Source organism: Chionomys nivalis, chromosome 12 (assembly GCF_950005125.1).
Source record: "Chionomys nivalis chromosome 12, mChiNiv1.1, whole genome shotgun sequence".
NCBI lineage: Eukaryota > Metazoa > Chordata > Mammalia > Rodentia > Cricetidae > Chionomys > Chionomys nivalis.
This window is the reverse complement of record NC_080097.1, coordinates 55,999,160-56,023,924: the sequence shown is the minus strand read 5'-3', so window position 1 is coordinate 56,023,924 and position 24,765 is coordinate 55,999,160. Positions and strand designations below refer to the sequence as shown.

Below are 24,765 nucleotides of genomic sequence, written 5' to 3'. Positions count from 1 at the left end.
TCTTCCAGAGGACCTGAGTTCTATTCCCAGCAACCACATGGTGGCTCACAACCATCTGTAATGAGATCTGGTGCCCTCTTCTGGCATGCAGGCATACATGGAGGAAGAATGTTGTATACATAATAAAAAATAAAAATCTTTTTTTTTAAAAAAAAAAATTACACTAAACTTCTTTCAAAAAGTAAAAAAAAATACATTTGATTTGATTTGAAGTACCATTGATCTGTTTGTGATCATCATTATCTTGACTACATTTGAGCATAGTGTTGGTGGTAGGTATACCAATGTAGCCCCCACAAACTGCTATACCTAATTTTTTCTGCCCAGCCAAGATGGTATGGTTCTGTAAGTCTAGCAATTTTTTTTTTTTTTTTTTTTTTTGTCACAGGGTCTCCCTATGTAGCCCAGGCTGGCTTAAACTCATGATTCTTGTTCTTGTTTGCTTTCCATAGCTGTAATAAAACATTCTGATCAAAAGCACCTTGAGGAGGAAGGTTTTATTTGGCATACACACCCCAATCACAGTCTACCATGAAGAGAAGTCAGGGCAAGAAGTCAAGACTGGAATCTGGAGGCAGGAAGTGAATCAGAGGCCATGGAGGAGTGATGCTTACTGACTTGCTCCTCTTAGCTTGCTCAGACAGCTTTCTTTTACAACCCAGAACCACTATGTGCCCAGTGATAATGTGACCCTCAGAAGCCTGGGATCTTCCATGTCAATCATTAATCAAGAAAATGCCCACAGTCATGCCTACAGATCACTCTAATGAAGGGTCCCTCTAATTCGGATGACCCTAGCTTGAGGCAATTTTATAAAAAACTCACTGGTACTATCATTCTACCTCTGCCTCCTGAGTGCCAGAATGATTGGTGTGCACCGTCAAGCCTAACTAAATGAAGTATATATCTCTAGTACTCCACAGAGCCAATTATGACAAGCATTTATTGATGTCTACAAGTTCTACTCATGGGTGCTCATTGTGTCTCTGAAAGGAGGGATTATCTATACACATGAGGAGACAGGCTTAGAGCAGTTACTGCATGCCTAAAGTCAGTTGCCCTGTGGTAGGCGATGCTGGAATCCAAATGCTAGTTTGTGGCTGTGCCATCTCAGGGTGATTTCTTGGTCCTCAGAGCACTAACGTTTACATTTGCATGTCACTGTCACAGAACTTGTTCAGTCCTTAAACAGCTCTGTGCTGCTTTCTTTTACGAATGAGGGAAAAGGGTCAAAGAGAAGGGACATTTCTGAGGGTCTGATTGGCCAATTAAGTATTTGAGAAAAGCCGGGCGGTGGTGGCGTCTGCCTTTAATCCCGGCACTTGGGAGGCAGAGGCAGGTGAATCTCTGTGAGTTCGAGAACAGCCTGGTCTACAAGAGCTAGTTCCAGGACAGGCTCCAAAGCCACAGAGAAACCTTGTCTCGAAAAACAAAACAAACAAAAAAAAAGTATTTGAGAAAAAAACTTAATGCTCAGGTCTTTTTTTCTTTTTAACTTCAACTGCTACTTTTCTTTTAAAATATTATTTATTTATTGTGTTTGTCACCACACACATGGCAGAGCAGGCAGTAGGAGGCCAGAGGACAAGTTCTTCAGGAAGTTGCTCTCTCAGAAGTCATCAGGTTTGGTAGAAAGGCCCCTTTATCTCCTGAGCCATCTGGCTGACCCAAACTGTTACTTTCCATAATTTGCAGCTCAATATCTTCATTCTGTTACCTTACCAGGCACATTCACTAGTGTTCCATAAAGATGTATATGAGCCACGAGGTGGTGGCGCATGCCTTTAAGCCCAGTACCTGGGAGGCAGAGGCAGGCAGATCTCTGTGAGTTCAAGGCCAGCCTGGTCTACAAGAGCTAGTTCCAGGACAGGCACCAAAGCTACAGAGAAACTCTGTCTCAAACAACAACAACGGGAAAAAAAAAACAAACAAAAAAATCAAACAACAATAATAACAACAATAAACCCACCACTACGATCACCAACCAACCAACAAATAAACAAAACAAAAGAAGTGATTTGTGAGTGCTTTCACTGTCTGTGTTCTCAGCCCTAATGTGGTTATTTCTTCTGTTTTGGGGTCTTAGCTACTTTAGACTTGTCAGGTAGGGAGTCAGAGCATCCTCCCGAGTTCCTCCATGGCATGTCTTTCCACTGTGCTAGTTTTCCTGAAGACTCGGTGGTTCTTGTCCATCCAATGCACAGCTGTAGGCTCTGTAACACTTGGGAACTTCCATGTGCTGGAGCCTAGAGAGATGGCTTCACTCGGTGAAGTTCTTGCCATGCGAGCACACCACGAAAAAAGCCAGGCATAGTGTTGAGTACTTAGTCCTGGGGAAGTGGAGAGTAGAACGGGCAGGAGAGTCACCACAGCTCACTGGTTAGCCATTCCAGTGGATTTGGTTAGCTTCATATTTGGGGAGAGACCCCCATCTTAAAAAATAGGATGGTGCCAGGCATAAGGGTACATGCTTTTAATCCCAGCACTTGGGAGGCTGAGGCAGGTGGTTCTCCATAATGTCCTCCTGGAATGACTTAGTCCTTGCACGCTTAAGCTCTCAGCAGCTGTAACTACTTGTGCAAGATCTGTGCAAATTTCAGCCCATGGCAGTAAGGGGTCCATAATGTACCCTTCTAGATACATGGGCAGGTAACGGTTGATTGAGGGAAGGGTTCCTGAAATCCTGTCTCATCCCAAGAATATATAGGCAGTTAACAGCTGGTGGGGGAGGGGTTCACAAGGTACTTTCCCTTCCTAGGAATAAGTAGATGACTAATAGTGGCTGGGGGAGGGGCTCCAGAGGTGCCAGGACATAAAGTGTTAACAGTTGAGCTGGGTAGTAGGTGGTGCAGGCCTTTAATCTCAGCACTGGGGAGGCAGAGGTAAGCGGATCTCTGTGAGTTCGAGGCCAGCCGGACCTACAAAAGCTGTCCTAGGACAGCTGGGGCTGTTACACAGAGAAACCTTATCTCGAAAAATTAAAAAAAAAAAAAAAAAGTTTTCTTCAAGTATAAGTTGCCTATGCTCCTATAAGTAATCCTAATTAAACCCATTCATGCACAACTTGTGTGGAGTCATTGATTTGTCTTTAGTACTTTACCTGGGGTGAATGGGCATTTGTTCCTTTCCCTAGGAAAACTCCATGTAACATCTAGTCCAATCAAAATTCTTATATTGCACATAGATATTCATATAGTGTTACATATTTGTAATACTTGAATTTAGGAAGTGTAGGCAAGATTAGGAGTCCAAAGATAAGGCCGGGCGGTGGTGGCGCATTAATCCCAGCACTTGGGAGGCAGAGGTGGGCAGATCTCTGTGAGTGTGAGGCCAGCTTGGTCTACAAGAGCTAGTTCCAGGACAGGCTCCAAAGCTACAGAGAAAGCCTATCTCGAAAAACCAAAAAAAAAAAAAAAAAAAGTTCAATGTCCAATGTAAGTAGGCCAGTGTGGAGTACATGAGGCATTTGAGCAGGGAGGGTTAGGTGGTACATGCTTATGTCAGAATTGGGGAGGTAAAGGAAGAAGGACCAGGAATTCAAAGTTTTCCTTAACTACACATTTGAGTTCTAGGCCATCATGGGGTGTAAGAACCTGTTTCAATTAACCAAATAAATACTTGAGCATTTTCCAAGAAGGGTCATGCACACCTGCCTCCTACCACGTGGGTTCCAAGGATCCAGCCCAGATTGTCACCAGAGAATAATGAAGTATAAAACAGCGCTCATCAGGGAAGCGATAGCAGTCTAAAGCTGCTCCAATGTGAATAGCTGGTGCAAGTCAATCAAGGAGCTTACCACATAAAAACACTTTTAACCATAAGTTCAGGTAGTCAACTTAAAATAAGGCTGGAGAGATGGCTTAGTGGTTAAGAGCACTGACTGCTCTTTCAGAGGTTGTGAATTCAATTCCCAGCGACCACATGGTGGCTCACAGCCATCTGTAATGAGATCTTGTGCCCTCTGATGTGTGGGCATACATGGAGGCAGAATGTTGTATACACAATAAATATTTTTTTTTTTAAAGAATATGGATCTAATGTTGTCATCAGACCCCCCTCCCTCAAGGCTCAGGAATGTATTCAGTAGAAGAAGAGAACAGGATTTTAAGAGCCTGAGGTGGTGGATGACTACAAGGAAACCACAGGGAATGATACACTTATTACTCTCTCTGAGAGGCTGGGACAGAACTCATGGGACCTGCAAGGGTTCAGGTTCCAGCACTGTGAGGTGAAGTGGACCCTGGGGTCCCATTGTTATAAACAACAGGAATGATACACTTATGACCTCTCTGAGAGGCTGGGACAGAACTCATGGGACCTGCAGGGGTTCAGGTTCCAACATTGTGAGGGGGAAGTGGACCCTGTGGTCCCACGCCTACCCAAGAAGCTATTTGCAACTATTATCTGCTGGCAAACGGAAAATTAGTTTTTTTCTTCTTTTTTAAATTTCATTTATTATTTATACAGTGCTCTGCCTGCAGGGATACATGCAGGCCAGAGAGGCACCAAATCTCATTACAGATGGTTGTGAGCCACCATGTGGTTGCTAGGAATTGAACTCAGGACCTTTGGAAGAGCAGGCAGAGCTCTTAACCACTGAGCCATCTCTCCAGCCCCGGGAAATTAGTTTTCTGCAAGGGAGTGTCATCGAGTATTTCAACCACTTGTCCAGGCAGCCAGGACAACACACATGAACTCCTTGCTTTTTTAAGTGTACTTTTTCTTTTGTTTTGGCATTATCCATTTATTTGCTTTTTTGAAGACTGGGTTTCTCTGTGTAGCTTTGACTGCCCTGAAAATCACTTTGTAGATTGGGCTGGCTTCGAACTTGGAGATGAACCTGCCTCTGCTTCCTAAATATTGGGATTAAAAGTGTGCACCAGCATTGCTTGACACGTTTTGGCATTTTTCTGTCTTACTAGTTTCCTATTTGCGTTTTATTTTTTGAGACAAAGAACATGAGGTGGGGGTAGGGAGGTGAGGAGGTTCGAGAAGCTGGGGAAAACATAATGAAAATATACTGTATGAATTTTTTTAAAAGAAAAAAACCAATATGGCCCTAGATTGCAGCAGAAAATGGATACTACCACATTTTTTAGCGAATTTTCTTCTTCCTCACATTTATTAAGAGGACATTGTTGTGACAATGACATTGAGTATGCAAAACAGTATTGTGTAATAATATGAAATTTCACAAGTATGTTTTAGTGTTTTGAAAACAAAAAAAATTGTTTATGGAATTTTCTGAAAAATATTCCTTGAAAAGCTAGGTCACATAATGTAGGTCTCTTTCAGTTAGTAAAAGAAACAGTGCATGTATGTAATTTAGACGCGGGTGAAGGCAGTTGTCTTATTGAGAATGAACCAGTTTCTACCATGTTACTCTTTGTAAATGGTATCCACTAGAATTTACACATTAGTCTTGAGTCCTCAATCGATAATTCACTTCATTAAAAATTTCATGTTCATTATCATTCTGAAAGTATTTAAAATGCAACGTCATATTCTCATTAATAGGCGGTATTATCAATCCGAAAATTGAAGTCTAATGCACTCATCCTTTTGGCTGGGGAAGTAACCAACAGCATCAGTTGTAATCCCGCTAACAACCGCCAGGGTGAGGTGCATCTGCTAGGTCTTTACAGGGAGTCCTGGAAATCCCGCACCACGACATCCGCCGCAGACGTAGGTGTAGACGAGGAACAAAAGACCCTCGTGCCGCCCTCCCGCGGCTCTGCTCCGAACGCGCCTGGCGCTGCCCAAGGGGCCACGTCGGGCAGGAGGAGCGAAAGGCGCGGGTGGCCGAGGCGCCCCCGTCAATGTAGGGCACAGGCGCTGGGCAGGCCCGGGAGCGCGCGCACTGCCAGGCACCGACGGCCGAGCCCGGACAGCCCGGGTCCCCGGGGCGCGCACCGTCGTGTGGCCCGGCCGCAAGCTAGGCGCGCAGGCCCTTAGCCGCCGAGGGCACAGCCGATGGCAGAGCGCGGTTGGGGCTGTTCCGGGCCAAGTTTCCCGGCCCCACGGGGTTCGGTTCTGATGGGCACCAAGTTGTCCCAAAAGATCCCACAAAATGGAGGACGACGTCTCCTCCCGCCGCAGCCATGGCGGAGGTGGGGGACCATTCCCACGGGCGAGGCAAGGTGGAAGCGCCCGCACGGCCGCCAGCGCGCCAGTCCCCTGCAGCCGCGGCCCGGCCCGCCCCCTCGGCCCGCCGCAGGCACTGCGGGGCTCGGCAGTCTCCCCGGGCCTTGGCGGCCTGGATAGGGAGGACGCCGGGGCATCGAGGCCGCGTCGCTCCTCGGGCAGAGTCGCGGGGGACCGCGGCGACCGTCTAGAGGCCGAGGTCCGGTGGCCCGATCCCGGCCCCGCGGGAAGCCTCGACGAAGACTCCTCCGCCCCGAGGCCGCACGGCGATCCGTACCGCGGGCCTCGCCTCTCGGGCTCCTGACCCCGGCGGACCCGGCGAGTGGGGGCGGGGCGGAGCGGGGGCACCGAGGGAGGGAGGGAGGAGGAGGGAGGGAAGAGGGAGGGCTAAGCCCGAGGCTGGCGGCGGGGTGGGGGGGAGGGAACGGCAGGCACGAGGGCGTGGCCCAGCTTTGACGGACAGCCGGTCTGACTACCTCACCGAGGAGGGTCCTGAACGAAGGCCGACAGAGCCAATGGACATGCCCGAGGCATTCCGGGCCGCCTTCGCCAGCAGCCAATGAGCGTGCGGAGGGCGGGGCCTCCGTGGGCTCCGCCGCGCCGCCGCCTCCTCTACCTCCTCCTCACCAGCGCTAAAGCCGGGACTGGACCGAGCGGAGTTGTGCGTGTCGCTGAAGGGGGGTGGGCCGGGGGAGGGGAGGTTCGTTCCGCGGAGCTGCAGCCAGAACCGGGTGAGGCTTATCCCCGCTGTCTTTCCTGTCGAGGGCCGCGGAGAGTGGGGGTGGCTGGGAGCAGCGCAGCCTCGGGAGGAGGAGGCGGAGGCGGGGGCGACTGGGGAGGCGGAGATGGGTGAGGGCAGCCTCGGGAGCCTCCCACCGACCCGGGCTTAGCAGCCCGCGGCGGCCGGTGTTGCCGCTGCTGCGTCGGGGCCTCGGGGTGCGCTGGGGGCCGCGCTCATGTCCCGGGCGGCTTCGCGTGCGACCCGAAGGCTGAGGGAGCACGGGCGCGGCCGGGCGGGCTGGGTGAGGCGGACGCCGGGGCGGGGGGCGCGGGGGCCTCGGGGCGCGGGCGGCGACGGCCGGAGGTCGTGGGGTGTTTTCCTTTCTGGGCTGCGGGCGGGCCGGGGAGGGGCCCGTTGGCCCTCCCTCCTGGGGTCCGCACTCCCACCCTTTCTGCCTGACCGAGACCCCAAGTTTTAGAAGGCGAGCGGCGCCGCCTGAGTCTCGCCGGTCCTCTTCGTCGCTGGTCTCCTCCCCGGCGCTGTGCTGCGCGGCTCTGCTCCGCACGTATTGTTTGGCTGGGTCTCTAATGGCGGACGGGGAGGCAGCGCTGCCGGTCGCGGACTGCAGGGGGGGCAAACCTCGGGCCCAGGGCAACTGCTTGGGGCAAATATGGGCAATATCAGCCCAACGCAGACGTGAACTGTTTCTTACCTGTAAATTGGTGCTGAGTTTGATTGAAATGACGGTGGGTGGTAAGATTTGAGAAGGAGTGCAAGTCCCCTTGCTGGCGTCGGGGCAATGTTTGTTCTCCACCCCCCTCCCTTTCCCAGGAGCAGCTTGATGCCCTCAGGTCCCTTCCCCTGGAGATTGTAGCTTTCACATACGTTTTGGGCCCCGAATAAATATTTCGCTTCCCTTGCCTAGGAGTGGGCTGTTTTGCGTGGGCTCGGGATAATAATAGAGGGCCGAACCTCCTTGACCTCTTAGTCCCTTCTCTGCCTCCTCCTGGTGAAATAGACTTGGTGCTCCTACCAGATTGGGTGTTGATCCATTTTTCTTTTCCTTTTTTCTCTTATCCCAGGACCAGAAATTTCGTTCAACCCTATCTGGTGCATCTTTGGCAGAAAGTGAGGAAAACACCCCCATTGTGAGTCCTTTGCATCCAATTTGTTGCTTAATACAGAAGGACATCGTCAGCTTTATAGGTGTTCAGCTATGGTACTTGGCCCTCCTGGTTGTTTTCAGAGGGAGGAGTCTTCGCTCGGGTGGCAGCTGCTCCGGGGAGAAGCCCGAGTGATGCCTGGTGAGGCAGCTGGGAGTGGGCGCTGCTGTTTCCACCGCTGCAGACATCTCTTCTGCTGCTGCAATACCAACCTCAGCAACCAGACGACGGGCTTCTGCAGCTGCTCACGTTACCGGGGAGGAGGGGTGGTGTGAAGGAGGGCATATTTCTGGTGCCCTCTAGAGTTGCAAAGTGGGAATTCACGTTATTTCGTTTGAAGTGCACGCAACCATTTTTTGACATTTTTCTTGTCATAATGGTTAATTGATCTAAGGTATTGGAAAACTAGAGAGAGCTGCTTAACTTTATTTCTGGTCTAAATGACAAAATTTGGGCCTTAACGGTGGATGTATTTCTAGATATTTTCATGTCTTTGGTTAAGAAACGATGAAATATCTGTTTCTTTAGTATCTATCTACTGTTTCACCTCATCAAGTAGAAACTGCTTGGAGCTGTGTAGTCTTATTCTTCTACGGTGTTGACTGGTCTTCCATTAACTCACTCTTCTTACTTGCTAAAGTTTTTATTGTGTGTATCTGATGTATTTGTGTTGGGTGCGCATGCCACAGCACCAGTGTGTAGGTAAGGATAGGTATTGGAGTTGGTTCTACTCTTTGAGACTTGCTGGATTCCATGGAACCAGCTCAGGTTAAACAAGCACCTCTCTCCACTCAGCCATCTTGCTAGCTCTGTCACTTATTTTGAGAGGGAGTCTGAGTCCCTGGTTGACCTTGAACTTTTGTTGCATAGCCTAGGTGATTTTGAACTTGACCCCTCTGTCTCAACTTTACAAGTGCTGGAAGGTTTATGTGGTGCTGGGAATCAAACCCAATGTTTCCTGCATGCTAGCAATTCTCTACCAACTGAGCTACATCCCTAGTCCCAAACATTCTTGAGCCCAGCACAGTTCGAGTTGTAATTTGTAGACTTTCAAAGGTGTGTTATAATAATTGGTAATTGTAGTTTCTTTTGATATTTCTTTTTTTTAAAGATTTATTTATTTATTTATTTATACAGTATCCTGCCAGAAGAGGGCACCAGATCTCATTATAGGTGGTTGTGAGCCACCATGTGGCTGGCAGTCAGTGCTCTTAACCGCTGAGCCATCTCTCCAGCCCTCTTTTGATATTTCTTATGTGTATGAGTATTTTGCTTACATGAATGTATGCGCACAATACATGTATCTAGTGTCCAAGGATGTCCGAAGAGGGTATTGGATCCCCTGTAACTGGAGATGTTGTAAGCCACTGTGTGTGTGCTGGAAACTGAACTTGGATCCTCTGCAAGAACAAGTGCTTTCTTTTGACTGCTGAGCCATCTCTCCAACCTAATGTTAAACATTTTTTTATGTGTATTAAGTAATTTAATTTATAGGACTTGATGGTATAGCTAATATTTTTCCCTTTTGAATATCTTTTTGATTCTTAATTTGCAGAGGAGTAGATAAACATAGCAAGATACGGGGTAATATTTAGTAAAGCCACGTCTGAACTTGGCAGTATGATTGGTGGTGGAGCCCAACATCAACAACCATGCTCTACCTTAAGATTCTCATGACATCTCAAATGAAACTGAGTCAAAATGATCTTTTCCTGCTTGGAAGTAGAAACATAAAAAGTGCTTGAATCTTGTTGAATGTTTTTTTAAAAAATAAGAGAATGCCAGATGTTGGTGGCTCATGCCATTAATCCCAGCACTCAGAAGGCAGAGGCAGGTGGATCTCTTGAGTTTGAGTCCAGTAAGGGCTATGGAGTGGGTTTCAGGATAGCCAGGGCCATACAGAGAAACCCTATGTTGGAAAAAATAAAGGGGATAGGAATACACTCACACTTAACTTGCATTTATTTTTTAATTAATTTTGACTAGGATTATGACCCAGACTGGCCTTGAATTCACTGTGTAGCACAGGATGTCAGAGTGCTGTTCTTTCTGCCTGTTTCCTAGTTGGTGATGTTACAGGCATGTGCCACCATGGCCTGCTTCATTTAGATTTTTTACTGCCTCAACCAATAGAGGCTGTTTGTAGCGGTATTATTTTTTGCAGTATATGTCCCGATTAGTCTACAAATCTTTTAAAGAATTTTATTGTTATTACTATTTCAGACTAGGTTTTACTATATAGTCCTGAAGCTCTTTTTTTTTTTTTTTTTTTTTTTTTTTTTTGATTTTTGAGACAGGGTTTCTCCGTAGCTTTTGGTTCCTTGAAGCTCATTTTGTAGACCAAGCTGGCACTGAACACAGATTTACCTCCCTCAGCATTCCAGGTCCTGGGATTGCAGGTATGTGCCACCTGACATGGCCTGACTTTGTGTTCCTCATTTGGTGAGTCAGTTCTTTGTCTGGCACTTTGGTATTCCATAGAAGCTGGCAGAAGAGTGTTTTCAGTTTGCACCTGTATGAGTCTGTCAGACCATAGATTGTATAACTGGGTTCATTTTGTAGTCTGTCCCTCTGTTTTGCTTGTGTGAGGTATAGAAGTATGCAAGCAGTGCTGTTGGGACAGAGTGCATCTTTGCCTTTATTAAGATGCTCTGGTATTACTCTGATAGAAAAGAATATGTATGAAATGATGGAAGTCTTTGTTGTCAAGAGTTGTGGTATATTTTAATTTTGTCTCGTTATGCATTGCTATCTGTCCTATTTCATTGATACCATGAACACATATTTTTATGCTAAAGGGACTTCTTATAAGAAATCTTAGGCTTATTATTTGCTTCTTGCTGTGTGTCTTTAAGGATTATAAGAAAAGGTTAGACTGCTAACCCAGTCTGAGTGCTGGGATTCCGTTTGTGAGCTGCCATAGTGGTAACTTGAGAGAGAGAGTGTCTGTCTTTCTATCTTTCTCTTTCTGGAATATCTCTCATTAGGAAACAGATATCCTGGAGTCCATGTTTAGTAAATTTTTATTTTAACTTTAGTTGATTAATTTTCCTTCTAATACTAGCAGTATAGGATGAAGATTTTACAAATTGAACATACTCGTCTAAAAGGTGCGCAGATCCGAATACATACAACTCATAAAGTTGCCAGTGAGAAAAAACAGGCTGTTAGATAAGTGCCCAAGTTTGAAGTATGCCGTTCAGAGCAGCAATTACAGTTCATTATTTTTTTGTATACCATCCAGGAAATTCTGTTTTACGTGTTTGGAATTGGAAATTTATATCTGTAGTCCATCTTCCTTTTTTCTTTTTTTCCCTTTCTCTCTTTCTCTCTCTGCTTACCTGCCTTTCTTTGACCAACAATGGGGGAATTAATCTAGGGTCTCATGCTAGGCAAGAGCTCTACCATTGAGCTACAACCTTAGCTTGTATTATCTTAGTTTTAGAACAGCTACATTATAGATTTATTTATTCATTCATTTCATTTTCAGCATAGCAATAGCCAGAGCATTTCCATTGCCAGTGCTAAATTCATGATAAAAAGAGAGTTGATCAAGCTGGACTTGGTGCCAAATCCTGGTGTGGTGGCGCACACCTTTAATCCCAGCACTCTGGAGGCAGAGGCAGGCCGATCTCTGTGAATCAGACGTTGAGGGAAGCTGGGGTGTGAACTGGAAGCAGGAACTATGTAGGAACACTGCTTCCTTGCTTACTTTCTGGCTTTCTCCCAGGCTCATGTTTATCTGGTTTTTCTTCCCTCCTGTCTTCCTTCCTTTTTTCTCTTTCTTCGCTCATGTCTATCTAGATTTTCTTTCTCTATTGCTCTCTTCATTTTTCAAAGAGGGGGCTTTCTCTATATAACAGCCCTGACTTTCTTGGAGCTTCACTTATAGATGAGGCTCTCCTTGAATTCACAGAGATACACCTGCCTCTGCCTTCTGAGTGCTGGGATTCAGGGTGTGCACCATTATGGTGGGTTTATCTAGTTTTCTTAAATAATCCATTATGTCAGATATTTTGATCACATTCTGATGTTCCCTAGACTGCCAATAAAATTCGCTTTGAATCAGAGAGCGAAGATAGCTACTAGCTGACCAAAATTAACCATAGAGGTTTTGGGGGACTGAGGACAGAAAGACACATGAAGTAGTAGGGTGGGAAGAGAGGGTCTCGTCCTTCCTGGATTGAAGCAGGAAGGGGGGAGGTCACTAGTTGCTTCTCTACCACTTTTCTGATCATTCAGTTCAGGTTCTTACTGTAATATTTGACTTATAAAGAATAATTAGATGAGCTCCCCCCCCCCACTTCTCTGAGACAGGGTTTCTCTGTAGTTTTGGAGCCTGTCTTGGAACTTACTCTTGTAGACGAGGCCTGCCTCTGCCTCCTGGTGTTGGGATTAAAGGCATGCGCTGCCACCACCTGGTTTAAATTCCTTTTTTCTTTCTTTTTTTCTTTTTTGAGACAGGGTTTCTCTGTGTTTCTTTGGAGCTTGTCCTGGAACTAGCACTTGTAGAACAGGCTAACCTCTGCCTCCCGAGTGCTGGGATTAAAGACAGGTGCCACCACTGTGTGGCTCTAGATAAACTCTTTAGGCCCAGGTCCACTTGCCCCAGAGATGCCCACATTGGGCTGGGCCCTCCCACATCATAAGTCAATAATATTCCTCAGACATGACACAGGCCAATCTGATTTGGGCAGTCCCTGAGCTGCAACTCTCCCTTAGATTACTCTAGGCTATGTCACCTTGACAACTGAAGTTGTATTATGTCTAAGTTCCTAACAGACCATTGAAAATTAGAAATAATAACTTCTTTCTTTGTCAAGAATAAGCTCTTCTTCATGGCCAGAATTGTGTGTGTTGTACGTATGTACATGTACATTTGGTACACACGTGTGTGTACATGTGGAAGTCAAAAGTTGATGTTGTCTTCCCCAATTGTTCTCTATCATAGTTTTTTTTTTTTTTTTTTTTGAGACAAAGTTTCTCTGTGTTGCTCTGGCTGTCCTAGAATTAACAGATATTCATCTGCCTGTGCCTTCGCCTCCCAAGTGCTGGGATTAAAGTTCTTTTGAGGTAGTCTTTTACTGTTTTTTGATAGGGTGGTGGTTGTATCTCATAGAGATTGTGTTTAAAATTTAGTATGAGATACTTATGAAAAGTATCAATTGGCTGGGTGTGGTAGCACACACCTGTAATTCCAGACACAGAGGCAGGTGGGGCTCTCTGAATTCAAGGCCAGCCTGCTCTACTTGAGTTCCTGCTAGCCAAGGCTATATAGTGAGACTTCGTGTCAAAAGTAAATAAAAAATTAAAAACAAAAAGACATTATAAGGGGCCTGGAGAGAAGGCTCAGTGGTTTAAGAGCACTTCCTGCTCTTACAGAGAACCACACACTATGCTGTACATAAATATCTTACCCAGAATGTAAAAGGTAACATACGCCTTTTTATCTTTTTCAGTGTAATAAGATAAGTGATCATTAGAGTCTAAATTTGTATTTATTTAATACAAGTTTATAGTGGTATTTTATTTATGTTTTAATAAATAAAGCTTGCCTGAAGATCAGAAGGGCAAAACTAAGCCACTAGAGGTAAGGCAGCAGTGGCACACACCTTTGATCCCATGGTTTGGGAGTCAGGCAGATGAATCTGTGAGTTGATCAATGCAGAAACAAATCCACGTGGGGGTGGCTCACACCTTTATTCCCAGTCATAGGAAGTTCTAATATTTTATGTGTATGGGTGATTTGCCTGCATATATGTCTTGATTGCTGTATGTATATCTGTTGCCAATAGAGGCCAGAAGAGGGTGTCTGGTTTTCTGGAGCTGGACGGTTAGAGATGTGTGTTACCCATGTCAGTGCTGGAAATAAAATCTGGATCCTTTGGAACAGCAGTTTAGTGTTTATAGCTGCTGAGCCATCTCTCTAGCTCTCTTTGGTAGGTATTTTCACTAGTTTATGTTCACTTTTAGCTGAAATGTACTGGCTTAGTACTCCTAAAGTTTATGAATCTCCAGAGTGATATCTATGCTGTCAAGGTTTTCTGATGACTGGCAGTCCTTTGGTGGTTTCAGAATATGGGTGGGGCAAGGGACTGGTAATTAGAAAGACTGGGGTACATATAAGAGGGTTGGAATTTTTCAATCAAAAACTGTTACCTCTGAGGACAAGGACGGGAAAGAGTTGAAGGTTAACTTTATCATCAGTGTTCACAAGCTTCTATGGAAAACCTAAAGGGAAAGGTTCAGAGAGCTTTTGGATGATGAAATTTTAGAGAGCCCTGTAGGAAGGCACCGCAAAGGGGGCATGGACTGTTGGACTTTTTTTAGTTCTTTAGATCTCTTCTGTAGTCTCTAAAATATCATTTCTATAAAATAAACTGTTAAATGTAAATTCTAAAATTGAGTTGTATGGACAACTTTAGCAAAATTTGGACATCACCAGAAGATCTTGAGAACTCAGTTTTGAACTGGTTAATCAGAAACACAAGTTAAAACAAATACATGGCTTGCAATCTGAATGGGAAGGTGAATGAGTTTTCAACCTATTGGATCTGATGTTGTCTCTAGGTAGATGGTGTCAGGCTATCTTGCTGATGTTCAGGGAAGCCCTCTAATTTGGTCACAGATTTTCTGTACTGATTTTTGAGTGGGAGTATTGGAGAAACTTCAGCGTTATCTTTTCCCCCTTAATTGATTGTCTCAGCGTTTCTATTGCTATTAAAAGACACTATGACCATGGCAATTTTTTTTTTTTGTGGTTTTTTGAGACAGGTTTTCTCTGTATCTCCGGCTGTCCTGGAATTCACTCTGTAGACCAGACTGACCTCGAACTCACATAGACCCACCCTCCTCTGCCTGCCTGAGTGTGCTGCAGCTGAACCATGGCAACTCTTATAAATATTTAATTTGGGTGCTTGCTTACAGTTTCAGAGATTCAGTCTATTATGGTGAAGAGCATGGTGGCATGCAGGCAGACTTAGTGCTGGAGCAATAGCTGAGACTCCTACATCTTGCAGGCAACAGAAAGTTTACAGAGACACTGAGTATAGGAAATCTCAAGGCCTGTCCCCACACCAGCACATTTCCTCCAAAAGGCCACACCCACTCTACCAAAGCCACACCTCCTAACAGTGCCACTCCCTAAGAGGTTGTGGGGGCCAAATAAATTCAAACTACCACATTGGTCATTCTGTCTTTTTTCTTCCCCATGTAGTTAGTTGTCGTCTTCCACTTTTTTCTTTAAAAATTGCTGTGACAGCCAGGTGGTGGTGGTGGCAGCACATGCCTTTAATCTTAGCACTTGGGAGGCATGCACCACCACCATCCGGCCTTAACATAAACAAGTCTTCTTAACTCACTAAATCATCTGAAGCTTCTATTTTATTATTTTTAATTATTTTGTTTGTGTGTATTTGTATGTATGTACACCATGCTTTCAGAAATTTGCCTGAAGCTGTTAAAGACAGATCAGTCTGACATGGATGCTGGTAATGGAACTTATATCAACTACTGAGCTATCCTTATGTTGATCTTATGTTGTAGTTCATACCTGTATTCCTAGTACTTTGAAGGCTGAGGTAAGATGATCCACCAGTGTTTGAAGCCAACTTGGACTACATAGTGAATTCTAAGTTAGCCTGTGCTACAGAGTTAAGACCCCTTCTCAAAAAGATACAAAGAAACCGGGCGGTGGTGGGGCACGCCTTTAATCCCAGCTCTCGGGAGGCAGAGGCAGGTGGATCTCTGGAAGTTCGAGGTCAGCCTGGTCTACAAGAGCTAGTTCCAGGCCAGGCTCCAAAGCTACAGAGAAACCCTGTCTCGAAAAACCAAAAAAAAAAAAAAAGATACAAACAAAAAAACCGTGTATTCCTGTAAAATATGTTAAAATAAGATTTACTGTTTGTTTTTGTCTTCACTGTGGTGAAGATCAGACTCGGCCTCATGCCTGTTAGGCAGGTACTCTACTATTTTGTGTCTTTTTGTGTTTGAGTTATTTTACTTAGTACAATATTTTCAGAGCTGTTGTGTGTATCAGAATTTAATTCATTTTCATGGATGAGTACAACTCTGAGCGTATAGTACAACTTTTTTGCTTATTTATAAATTTAGTCATTAACATTGTTTATACTTTTTGATACTTATAAAAATGCTCCTATGATTGTTTTAGTGCTATCCATTTGATTCTTTGCTTTCAGTACTGTTTTCTGTTTGTGTGTGTGTGTGAAATGAATAAAATCAATAGGGCATATGTTACCTATTTAGAACAACTGTCAAATTTTTCCACCATACTATAATATTTTACAGTTAATTGGCGTGCACAAAATCCCTAGTTTTAGGGTATCCTTGTTACTTTTCTTTAAAAAAAAATATGACAGACTAGACGGAAGATGGTTCAGTGATCAAGAGCATTGGTTTTGTTTTCCCAGCTCCCATATGTAGGCTTAACAACCATCTGTAACTCCTACTCTAGTGGATCATCCTATACCCTCTTCTCACCTGGGGACACCAGGCATGCACATTGTGCACAGACATAATTGGAGGCAGAACACACATACACATAAAATTTTAAAAAGTATCACTTCAGTGGGCACAAGGAAGAAGATATTATCTCTTTTTTTTTTTTGGTTTTTCGAGACAGGGTTTCTCTGTGGTTTTGGAGCCTGTCCTGGAACTAGCTCTTGTAGAGCAGGCTGGTCTCGAACTCACAGAGATCTGCCTGCCTCTGCCTCCCGAGTGCTGGGATTAAAGGTGTGCGCCACCACCGCCCGGCTATCTCTTTTATTAAAGTTTAAATTTTTTATTTTAATTTTTTTTATTTTTGACTGGGTTCCAGTCAAACTTTGCTGGCCTCAGACTTGCTTTGTAACTAAGACTGGTCTTCAAGGCCTGGCTCACCTACCCTTGCTTCCCAAATTAACCAAATGCTGGGATTATAAACATGTGTGTCCTCTCCCCTTTAGCATTTTTCAATTCTTAGGAAAACCCATGTAATAGCCTTCCTGCTGGAGAGAACTCAGGGTCTTATGGAATGCTAGTTAAGCATTCTATCACTGAGCTGCATGTACCCCTCACTCTATGTTTTACCATCCTAATTCTTTTTAGAGGCAAAGTCTCACTATGTAGTTCTGGCAAGTCTGGAACTTGCTATATAGACCATCTCTGCTTTCTGCACATTGAAATTAAAGGTGTATGTCACTATATTTCTCTTAAGAGTACAGCTCAAAGCTTGTAATACTGCTGGGGGCTGTGGTGGAGCAAGCCTTTGGTCCCAGTTCTTGAGTTCAAGGGCAGCTTGGTCTGAGTGAGTTTGGGATAGCCAGGGTCACACAGATAAGCCCTGAAAAGCCCTGTCTTGAACGTCCCCCCACCCCCAAACAAAACAAAAACCAAACAACCAAACCTGTATTTTTTTAAATATTTATTTGTTTATTATGTACACAATATTCTTCCTGTAGGCCTCATTACAGATGGTTGTGAGCCACCATATGGTTGCTGGGAATTGAACTCAGGACCTTTGGAAGAGCAGGTAATGCTCTTAACCGCTGAGCCATCTCTCCAGCCCCAAACCTGTATTTTTAACACTTTGGAGGCAGAGGCCCTAGACTGTGTGAGACTTTCTTCTCTCCCCCAAAACAAAAGCAACGAGAGAGAGAGAGAGAGAGACAGAGACAGAGACAGAGACAAAAGCAGAGTCAGACACTCTTAGTGTTAATGTCAGCAGTAGATCTTGGGAAACTTTCTTTTGATTTTGTAAAACCAGAACTATTATTAAACAGTTTCCCATTTATTTCTCTCGTAGCAACCATTTTACTTTTCATTTAGATGAATCTGACCATTGTAGGTGGCTCAATTTTATTTTAATAGTACTCCATTCTAGGGTCTTCTGTACTGCAGCTTGAATGGTTTTCCATTTTGTAGATATACTATATTTTGTTCATTCCGTGGTAGACATTGGATTTCTTCAACCTCTTAGCATTTTTGACTAATAATACTACTACGGACATAGATGTACAAATATCACATTGAATTTCTATCTTCGTGTCCTTTTGGACATGTATCCAGTGATACAATTGCTGGATCCCATAGTAATTCAAGTAAAAAAATTGCTTATAGGGCCTTGGACAGTGAAGTGGATCAGCAGGTAAAGGTGCTTACACTTAGGACCTGGGTGTTGGAAGGAGGGAACTGACTTCTGACCTGTACATACTGTATGCATTTTTGTGCACTCATATCCATAGACGTACACACCCATGTACATGCACACTCACATGCACACATACACGTATAACACAGCTTTTAAAATACTGAGATTTCTTCATACATTGAGCTTTTTTTAAATCTTTTGAGACAGGGTTTCTCTTTGTAGCCCTGTCTTGGAACTAGCTTTGTAGACCAGGCTGGCCTTGAACTTAGATCCACCTGTCTTTGCTTCACAGTGCTGGATTTAAAGAGCTTGCCACCACCTTGAGACAGGCAGTAAAATGTGGCTCAGACTGGCCTGAAGCTCTTGCTGAGATTACAGATAATATACCATCAAGTTGAGATCTCTTGGTTTCATGTACATTTGCCTAATGGCTGATGATGTTGGAGAATCATTTGATTTGAATTTTGGTAGTTTGAGTGTTTTATTTATGCATGGTGTTTATTTAAAAAATATGTTGGAGTATTGTGGAACCTACCCACATTTATTTCTATATTCTTGGCATTGTCTTTATTTTCTTGGTAATAATTCTTTGCACAAAATACTGTAAATTTTGATCAGTCTAATGTTTTTTCTTATCTGTGTTTTTGATGTCATCCAAAAAAATAAATGACAAATCCAGTGGCATGAAGTTTTCTCTCTTTCCAAGAGTTTTAGGTGGCTTCTACATGGTCTAAGGAAAGGATCAATTTTGTGATTTCTTTTTTTTCTTCTTCCCTTCAGGTCATCTTTATTTTTGTTTCCATATATGAAAGAAAGCACAGGAACAGTTATTATTTTACTTAGCATGATTTCCTCTAGTTCATCCATGTTCCTTTAAATAACAGGATCCTATTCTTCGTGCTAGAATATACTTTCTGTATATTATATTCTTTATCCATTCATCTAGTTACTTCTCTGTTAAGGACTTTTGGATCTGCTTTTTTGGAGACAGGGTCTCTCTGTAGTCTTGGCTATCCTTGAGTTTGATAGACAGACCGTGCTGGTCTCTAACTTACTGAGATCCTCCTTACTCTGCCTCCCAATGTTGGTGGTAAAGGCCTGTGCCACCAAGCATAGCATGGATTTGTCTTTGTAAAGATTACTATAAGTTGCCTGTAAGGTGTTTGCCAGAATTATATATTCAGGTAGTTCTGGATTAAAAGGGGGAGTTTGGAAATGTTCCACTTTTCATTATTTTTGGGAGTGGTTTAAGAATGGTTGTTGATTATTTTGAAATGTTAATAGAATTCATAAGTAAGTTATCTGTCCTAACCTTATTTTTTCCTGAGATGTTTCTGATTACTGACTTACTCGCTTAATCAACTTGCCTGTTTTAGGTCTACTCAGGTTTCATATTCTTCCTTCCTATGAATTTAAGAATTTTTCCCCCATTTTCTATTCATCCTTGTTATCCAGTTTGGCATATAATGAATTGCTCATGGTAATCTTTAAAAATTTTATTTCTGTAAAGTTGATAATTACATCCCCATTTTTTTAGTATTTTGAGGCTTTTTTTTCTACCCCAAAAGAATCAATCTTTGTTTTTCTTTTTTTCTATTTTGTTATTTCTACAGTATTTTTTATTATTATTTACTTCTTCCATTACGAATTTGGACTTAGTTTGTCCCCTCTCCCTTTTTTTGTTGATGTTTCTCTGTTCCTTACTGATTGAAGAGGTTTTGTTTTTGTTGCTTGTGTTAGTAGACAAGGTCTCATGTAGCCCAGGCTGGCCTTAAGCCTTCCTGCCTATAGTGTACATAGTAATAAAGCACTTAGATTCTTTAAACCCGAGTTGTCTTTAACATTTAGAATGAAGATCTTCCATTTACAAAGCCCTGGGGTGATTTTATGAATTCTTAATTCTTTTTTTTTAAATAATTATTATGTATACAATTAGTCTATCTGTGTGTATGCCGAAGGGCAGAAGAGGGCACCAGACCTTATTACAGATGGTTGTGAGCCACCATGTGGTTGCTGTGAATTGAACTTAGGACCTTTGGAAGAGCAGGCAATGCTCTTAACCTCTGAGCCATTTCTCCAGCCCCCTGAATTCTTAATTCTTAAGTGGGAAAGTTTATCTGTGTATAGCCACTGTATTAGCACTGGTATCTAGCAGCACTGCTAAACACTCTTGGTAAGTTGCTGTCACTGTAAATTTTTGATTTCTTGACCAGTTAACAGCTGCTCAGTTTATATACTTTTCAACTGTGTTTTGAATAAAGTTTTTTTTGTTTTGTTTTTTTATCACCAACTACACATTTTTCTATTGCTGTCCCTGTCTCTCTTTTCTTTTTATCCACCAGCCTCTGCTTCCTGAGTACTGAGATTAAAGGCGTGCACTACCACTGCCCGGCAGAAGTATCATGCATCTTAAAGTTTAAAAATGATTTGAGTATTTTAGAGATTTTTCTCAAGCTTTTGTTTTCTTTTTCAAGTTGGAATATTGTGTCTGTTCCTTACAAGCATGCTGCTCCTTAGTTAGCTGCTGCCTTATCAGTCATCTTGTCAGTGTGTTTGTAATTGGTCAGGCTTCTGCTTTATCTTCATAATTATGCCCACATTATCTCTTTGGCTACCCACCAGCCCTCTGGATAGTTCTTCTCAAAATTGCTCATTATAAGTCTCAAAACAACTGGGCAGTGGTGGTGCTTACCTTCAGTTCCAATACTTGGGAAGCAGAGGTAGGCAGATCTCTGAGTTCGAGGGCAATCTGATCTACATACAGTACAGGGTGAGTTTCAGGACAGCCAGGGCTACACAGAGAAACCTTGTCTTGAAAAGCCTTTAAAAAATAAGTAAATATAAAGACGTCAACATTCTGATCTCCCTCCTTAGAGGAGTATGCAATTTTTGTTCTCGCCATGAATTTGTCTGTTTTCTTGTGGGATTCCCATAGCTAATATGAGCCATGGCCAATTTATTGTAGCTTTGTTGCTGTTTTTGTGTTGTGCTTTTGTTTTTGTTTGTTTTTAGACTAGTTTTCGCTATGTAATTCTGGGTATCCTTGAACTTGCCTTATAGACCAGGTTGGTCTCAGAATCCCAGAAATCTTCCCATTTCTCTTCCTGCATGCTGGTGTTAAAGATGTGTGTGGACCCAAACCAAACCCAGTTGTCTTACTTTTTCTTAAGCTTTCCTTCAATCATTGTACTCGTTGGGAGATGTGATCCATCTGGTCAGAGATTCTGCTGCACTGTCCTGGTCTCTCAGTCCCCTAGAAAGGCATAAGCATCAGCAAATGCTTTCTCAGCTGTGCGGCTCATTCCCAGAAGAAGAGCTCACTGCTCGGCTCCAGTAGAGGAGGCTTCCACTTACTTGTTCTTTTCCTAGCCATGAGCTGAACACTGAGGCTTGAATGCCTAAGGCAAAAACTGTGCTCTTTTATTTTGTAATATGAGGCTTTGGTGCCAGGGTCTCCTGCCTTCTCATTATGGGTTCTAGGGTTACAAGTGGGTGCTTCTGTTCCTAGTTTATGCCGTTCTAGGGATCTGAATCAGGAATTTGTGTATGCTAGGCAAACAGTCTACCAACTGAGCTACATCTTCATACTTTTTTCTGCTTTAAACATTTTAATTTTATAACCAGATAGGATATAGTTTACACCTGTAATCCTAGCACCTGGGAGGAATAAGGCAGGAGAATTGCCACAAGTTCAAAGCTAACTTGAGCTACATTTCAAGTACCTGGCTAGCTAGGACTATTATAGTAGTCCTATCTCAAGCATTAAAACTAAGCCTCTGCCACAAGTTTGCTTAAAAAAATAAAAATCATGTGGTCCAAAAATTAGGAATTTGATAAATGGTAAACATTCTCTACCCCGTCACCCATTAGTTGAAGTGATAATTACATTTATGTCCTCTATCTTAGTATCTCTTTGCACTTTATAGTTTTAAGCTAGGTTTTTAAGATTTTCACCACCAGGGACTGGAGTGATGGCTCAGATGAAAAAATGTTTGTTGCACAAGTGTGCAAGTATTAGGACCTGAGTTTAAGCACCCACATAAGCTGTGTGTGGTGGTACATGTCTGCCATCCTAGCAGAGGAGAGGTAGAGATAGCAGTAGCTCTGAAACTTGCTAGCCAGTCTAGTCCATTTGGTGAGCTCTAGGTTAAGCAAGAGATTCTGTCTAAAAATTAAGATGAAGGGGATAGAGAGAAGGCTCAGAGGTTAAGAACACTGACCTCTTTCAGTCTTTTTTTTTTTTTTTTGGTTTTTCGAGACAAGGTTTCTCTGTGGTTTTGGCGCCTGTCCTGGAACTAGCTCTTGTAGACCAGGCTGGTCTCGAACTCACAGAGATCCGCCTGCCTCTGCCTCCCGAGTGCTGGGATTAAAGGCGTGCTTTCAGTCTTTAGTTCAATTCCCAGCAACCACATGATGGCTCACAACCATCTATAATGAGATATGGTGCCCTCTTCTGGTGTGAAGGCATACATACAGGCAGAACACTGTATATATAATAAATAAATCTTTAAAAAAATTAAGGTGGAGAGATGACTCAATGATTAAGAGTGCTTCTTATTCTTCCAGAGGAGTTTGTTCCTAGCACCCACTTTGAGCATCTTACAACTACCTGTAACTCCAGCTCCAGGGAATCTGAAGCCCTCTCTTAGCCTTTGTGGGTATTCACACATATGTGGCATGCACTTAGGACACATACATATAAATAAAACTAAATTTTAATTTAAAAAATAAGATAAAGAGCTGCCTTAGGGTTTCTATTGCTATGAAGAGACACCATGAACATGGCAGCTCTTATAAAGGAAAAACACTTAATTGGGGCAGCTTACATTTTCAGAGGTTTAGTCCATTATCATCATGGCAAGACATGGTAGCATGCAGGCAGACATGGTCCTGTATCTGAGAGTCCTACATCTTGTTTGACTGGCTGCAGGAAGTGAATTCAGTCACTGGGTGTGGCTTGAGCATAGATGAGACCTCAAAGCCTACTTCCACAGTGATACTCTTCCTCCAGAAAGGCCATACCTCCTTCAACAAAGACAAACCTCCTAATAGTGCCCTTCCCTATGAGCTTATGGGGGCCAGTTACATTAAGGTTACCACAAGAGGCTTTTGGCCTCTGCACACATGTTTATGCATGCCTGTATATGTGTACACTCATGAATGTGCTTACATACAAATACCTTTATAGTTATTGTCTCTTTAGGTAATATCCTCTGAAAATAAAGCTATCATCTATAAATCACTTCAACTTCTGTCAGGTCTATAAGTCTACCTACAGTGTATGCTCTCTAAACCCCCCACCTGTCCATTGACCTCTTTCGGTTCTAAGGTCTCAAAATTTCTTGAGAATTATGCTCTCTTTCTCTCTTTTTTGTGCACACAATCTCATCTTCATTTGTATTTGTTCTAGTTTTTTTGTTTTTTTATTGATATTTATTGAGCTTTATATTTTTCTCTGTTCCCCTCCCTGCCTATCCCCTCCCCCCTTCATCCGTCCCCCAAGGTCCCCATACTCCCAGTTAACTGAGGAGATCTTGTCTTTTTATACTTTCTACTTCCCATGTAGATTAGATCTATGTAAGTCTCTCTTAGTGTCCTCATTGTTGTCTAAGTTCTCTGGGATTGTGGTTTGTAGGTTTGTTTGCTTTATGTTTAAAAACCACCTATGAGTGAGTACATTGTGATAATTGTCTCTCTCTGTGTCTGGGTTACCTCACTCAAAATAGTGTTTTCTAGCTCCATCCATTTTCCTGCAAAATTCAAGCTGTCATTATTTTTTTCTGCTGTGTAGTACTCCGTTGTGTAAATGTACCACATTTTCCTTATCCAGTCTTTGATCGAGGGTCATTTAGGTTGTTTCCAGGTTCTGGCTATGGCAAACAAAGCTGCTGTGAACATAGTTGAGCACATGTCCTTGTGACACGATTGCGCATCCTTTGAATATATACACAAAAGTAGTATTACTGGTCCCAAAAGTGGTATTACTGGGTCTTGAGGAAGGTTGTTTCCTAATTTTCTGAGAAATTGCCACACTGACATCTAAAGGGATTGTACCAGCTTGCATTCCCACCAGCAATGCAGAAGTGTTCCCTTTTCCCCACAGCCTCTCCAGCATAAGTTGTCATCAGTGTTTTTGATCTTGGCCATTCTTACAGGTATAAGATGGAATCTCAGAGTTGTTTTTTTTTTTTGTTTTGTTTTTTTGTTTTTGATTTGCATTTCTCTGATGACTAAGGATGTTGCACATTTCCTTAAGTGTCTTTCAGCCATTTTAGATTCCTCTGTTGAGAGTTCTCTTTTTAGGTCTGGACTCCATTTTTTTTTTAATTGGATTATGTGATCTTTTGGTGTCCAATTTCTTGAGTTTTTTGTATATTTTGGAGATCAGACCTCTGTCTGATGTGGAGTTAGTGAAGATCTTTTCCAATTCTGTAGGCTGTCGTTTTGTCTTGTTGACCGTGTTCTTTGCTTCACAGAAGCTTTTCAGTTTTAGGAGGACCCATTTACTAATTGTTTCTCTCAGTGTCTGTGCTGCTGGGGTTCTATTTAGAAAGTGGTTCCCTGTGCCAAAGCGTTCAACTGTACTTCCC

General features: G+C 43.2%; 1 protein-coding gene across 5 annotated transcripts in view; it reads left to right on the top strand.

Moving 5' to 3' along the window:
- The first annotated feature begins 6,771 nt into the window (after positions 1–6,771).
- Zmym2 (zinc finger MYM-type containing 2) overlaps positions 6,772–24,765 on the top strand; it is a 76,526-nt gene continuing 58,532 nt past the window's right edge. The window contains exons 1-3 of one of the 5 annotated variants that reach the window (XM_057785932.1): positions 6,772–6,875; positions 7,948–8,013; positions 10,326–10,427. The gene's annotated coding sequence lies outside the window, so the exon portion shown is untranslated. Of the gene's footprint in view, positions 6,876–7,049; positions 7,167–7,319; positions 7,612–7,947; positions 8,014–10,325; positions 10,428–24,765 lie in introns of those variants that run through there. The other 4 variants (XM_057785927.1, XM_057785929.1, XM_057785930.1 and 1 more) reach the window with 4 other exon arrangements.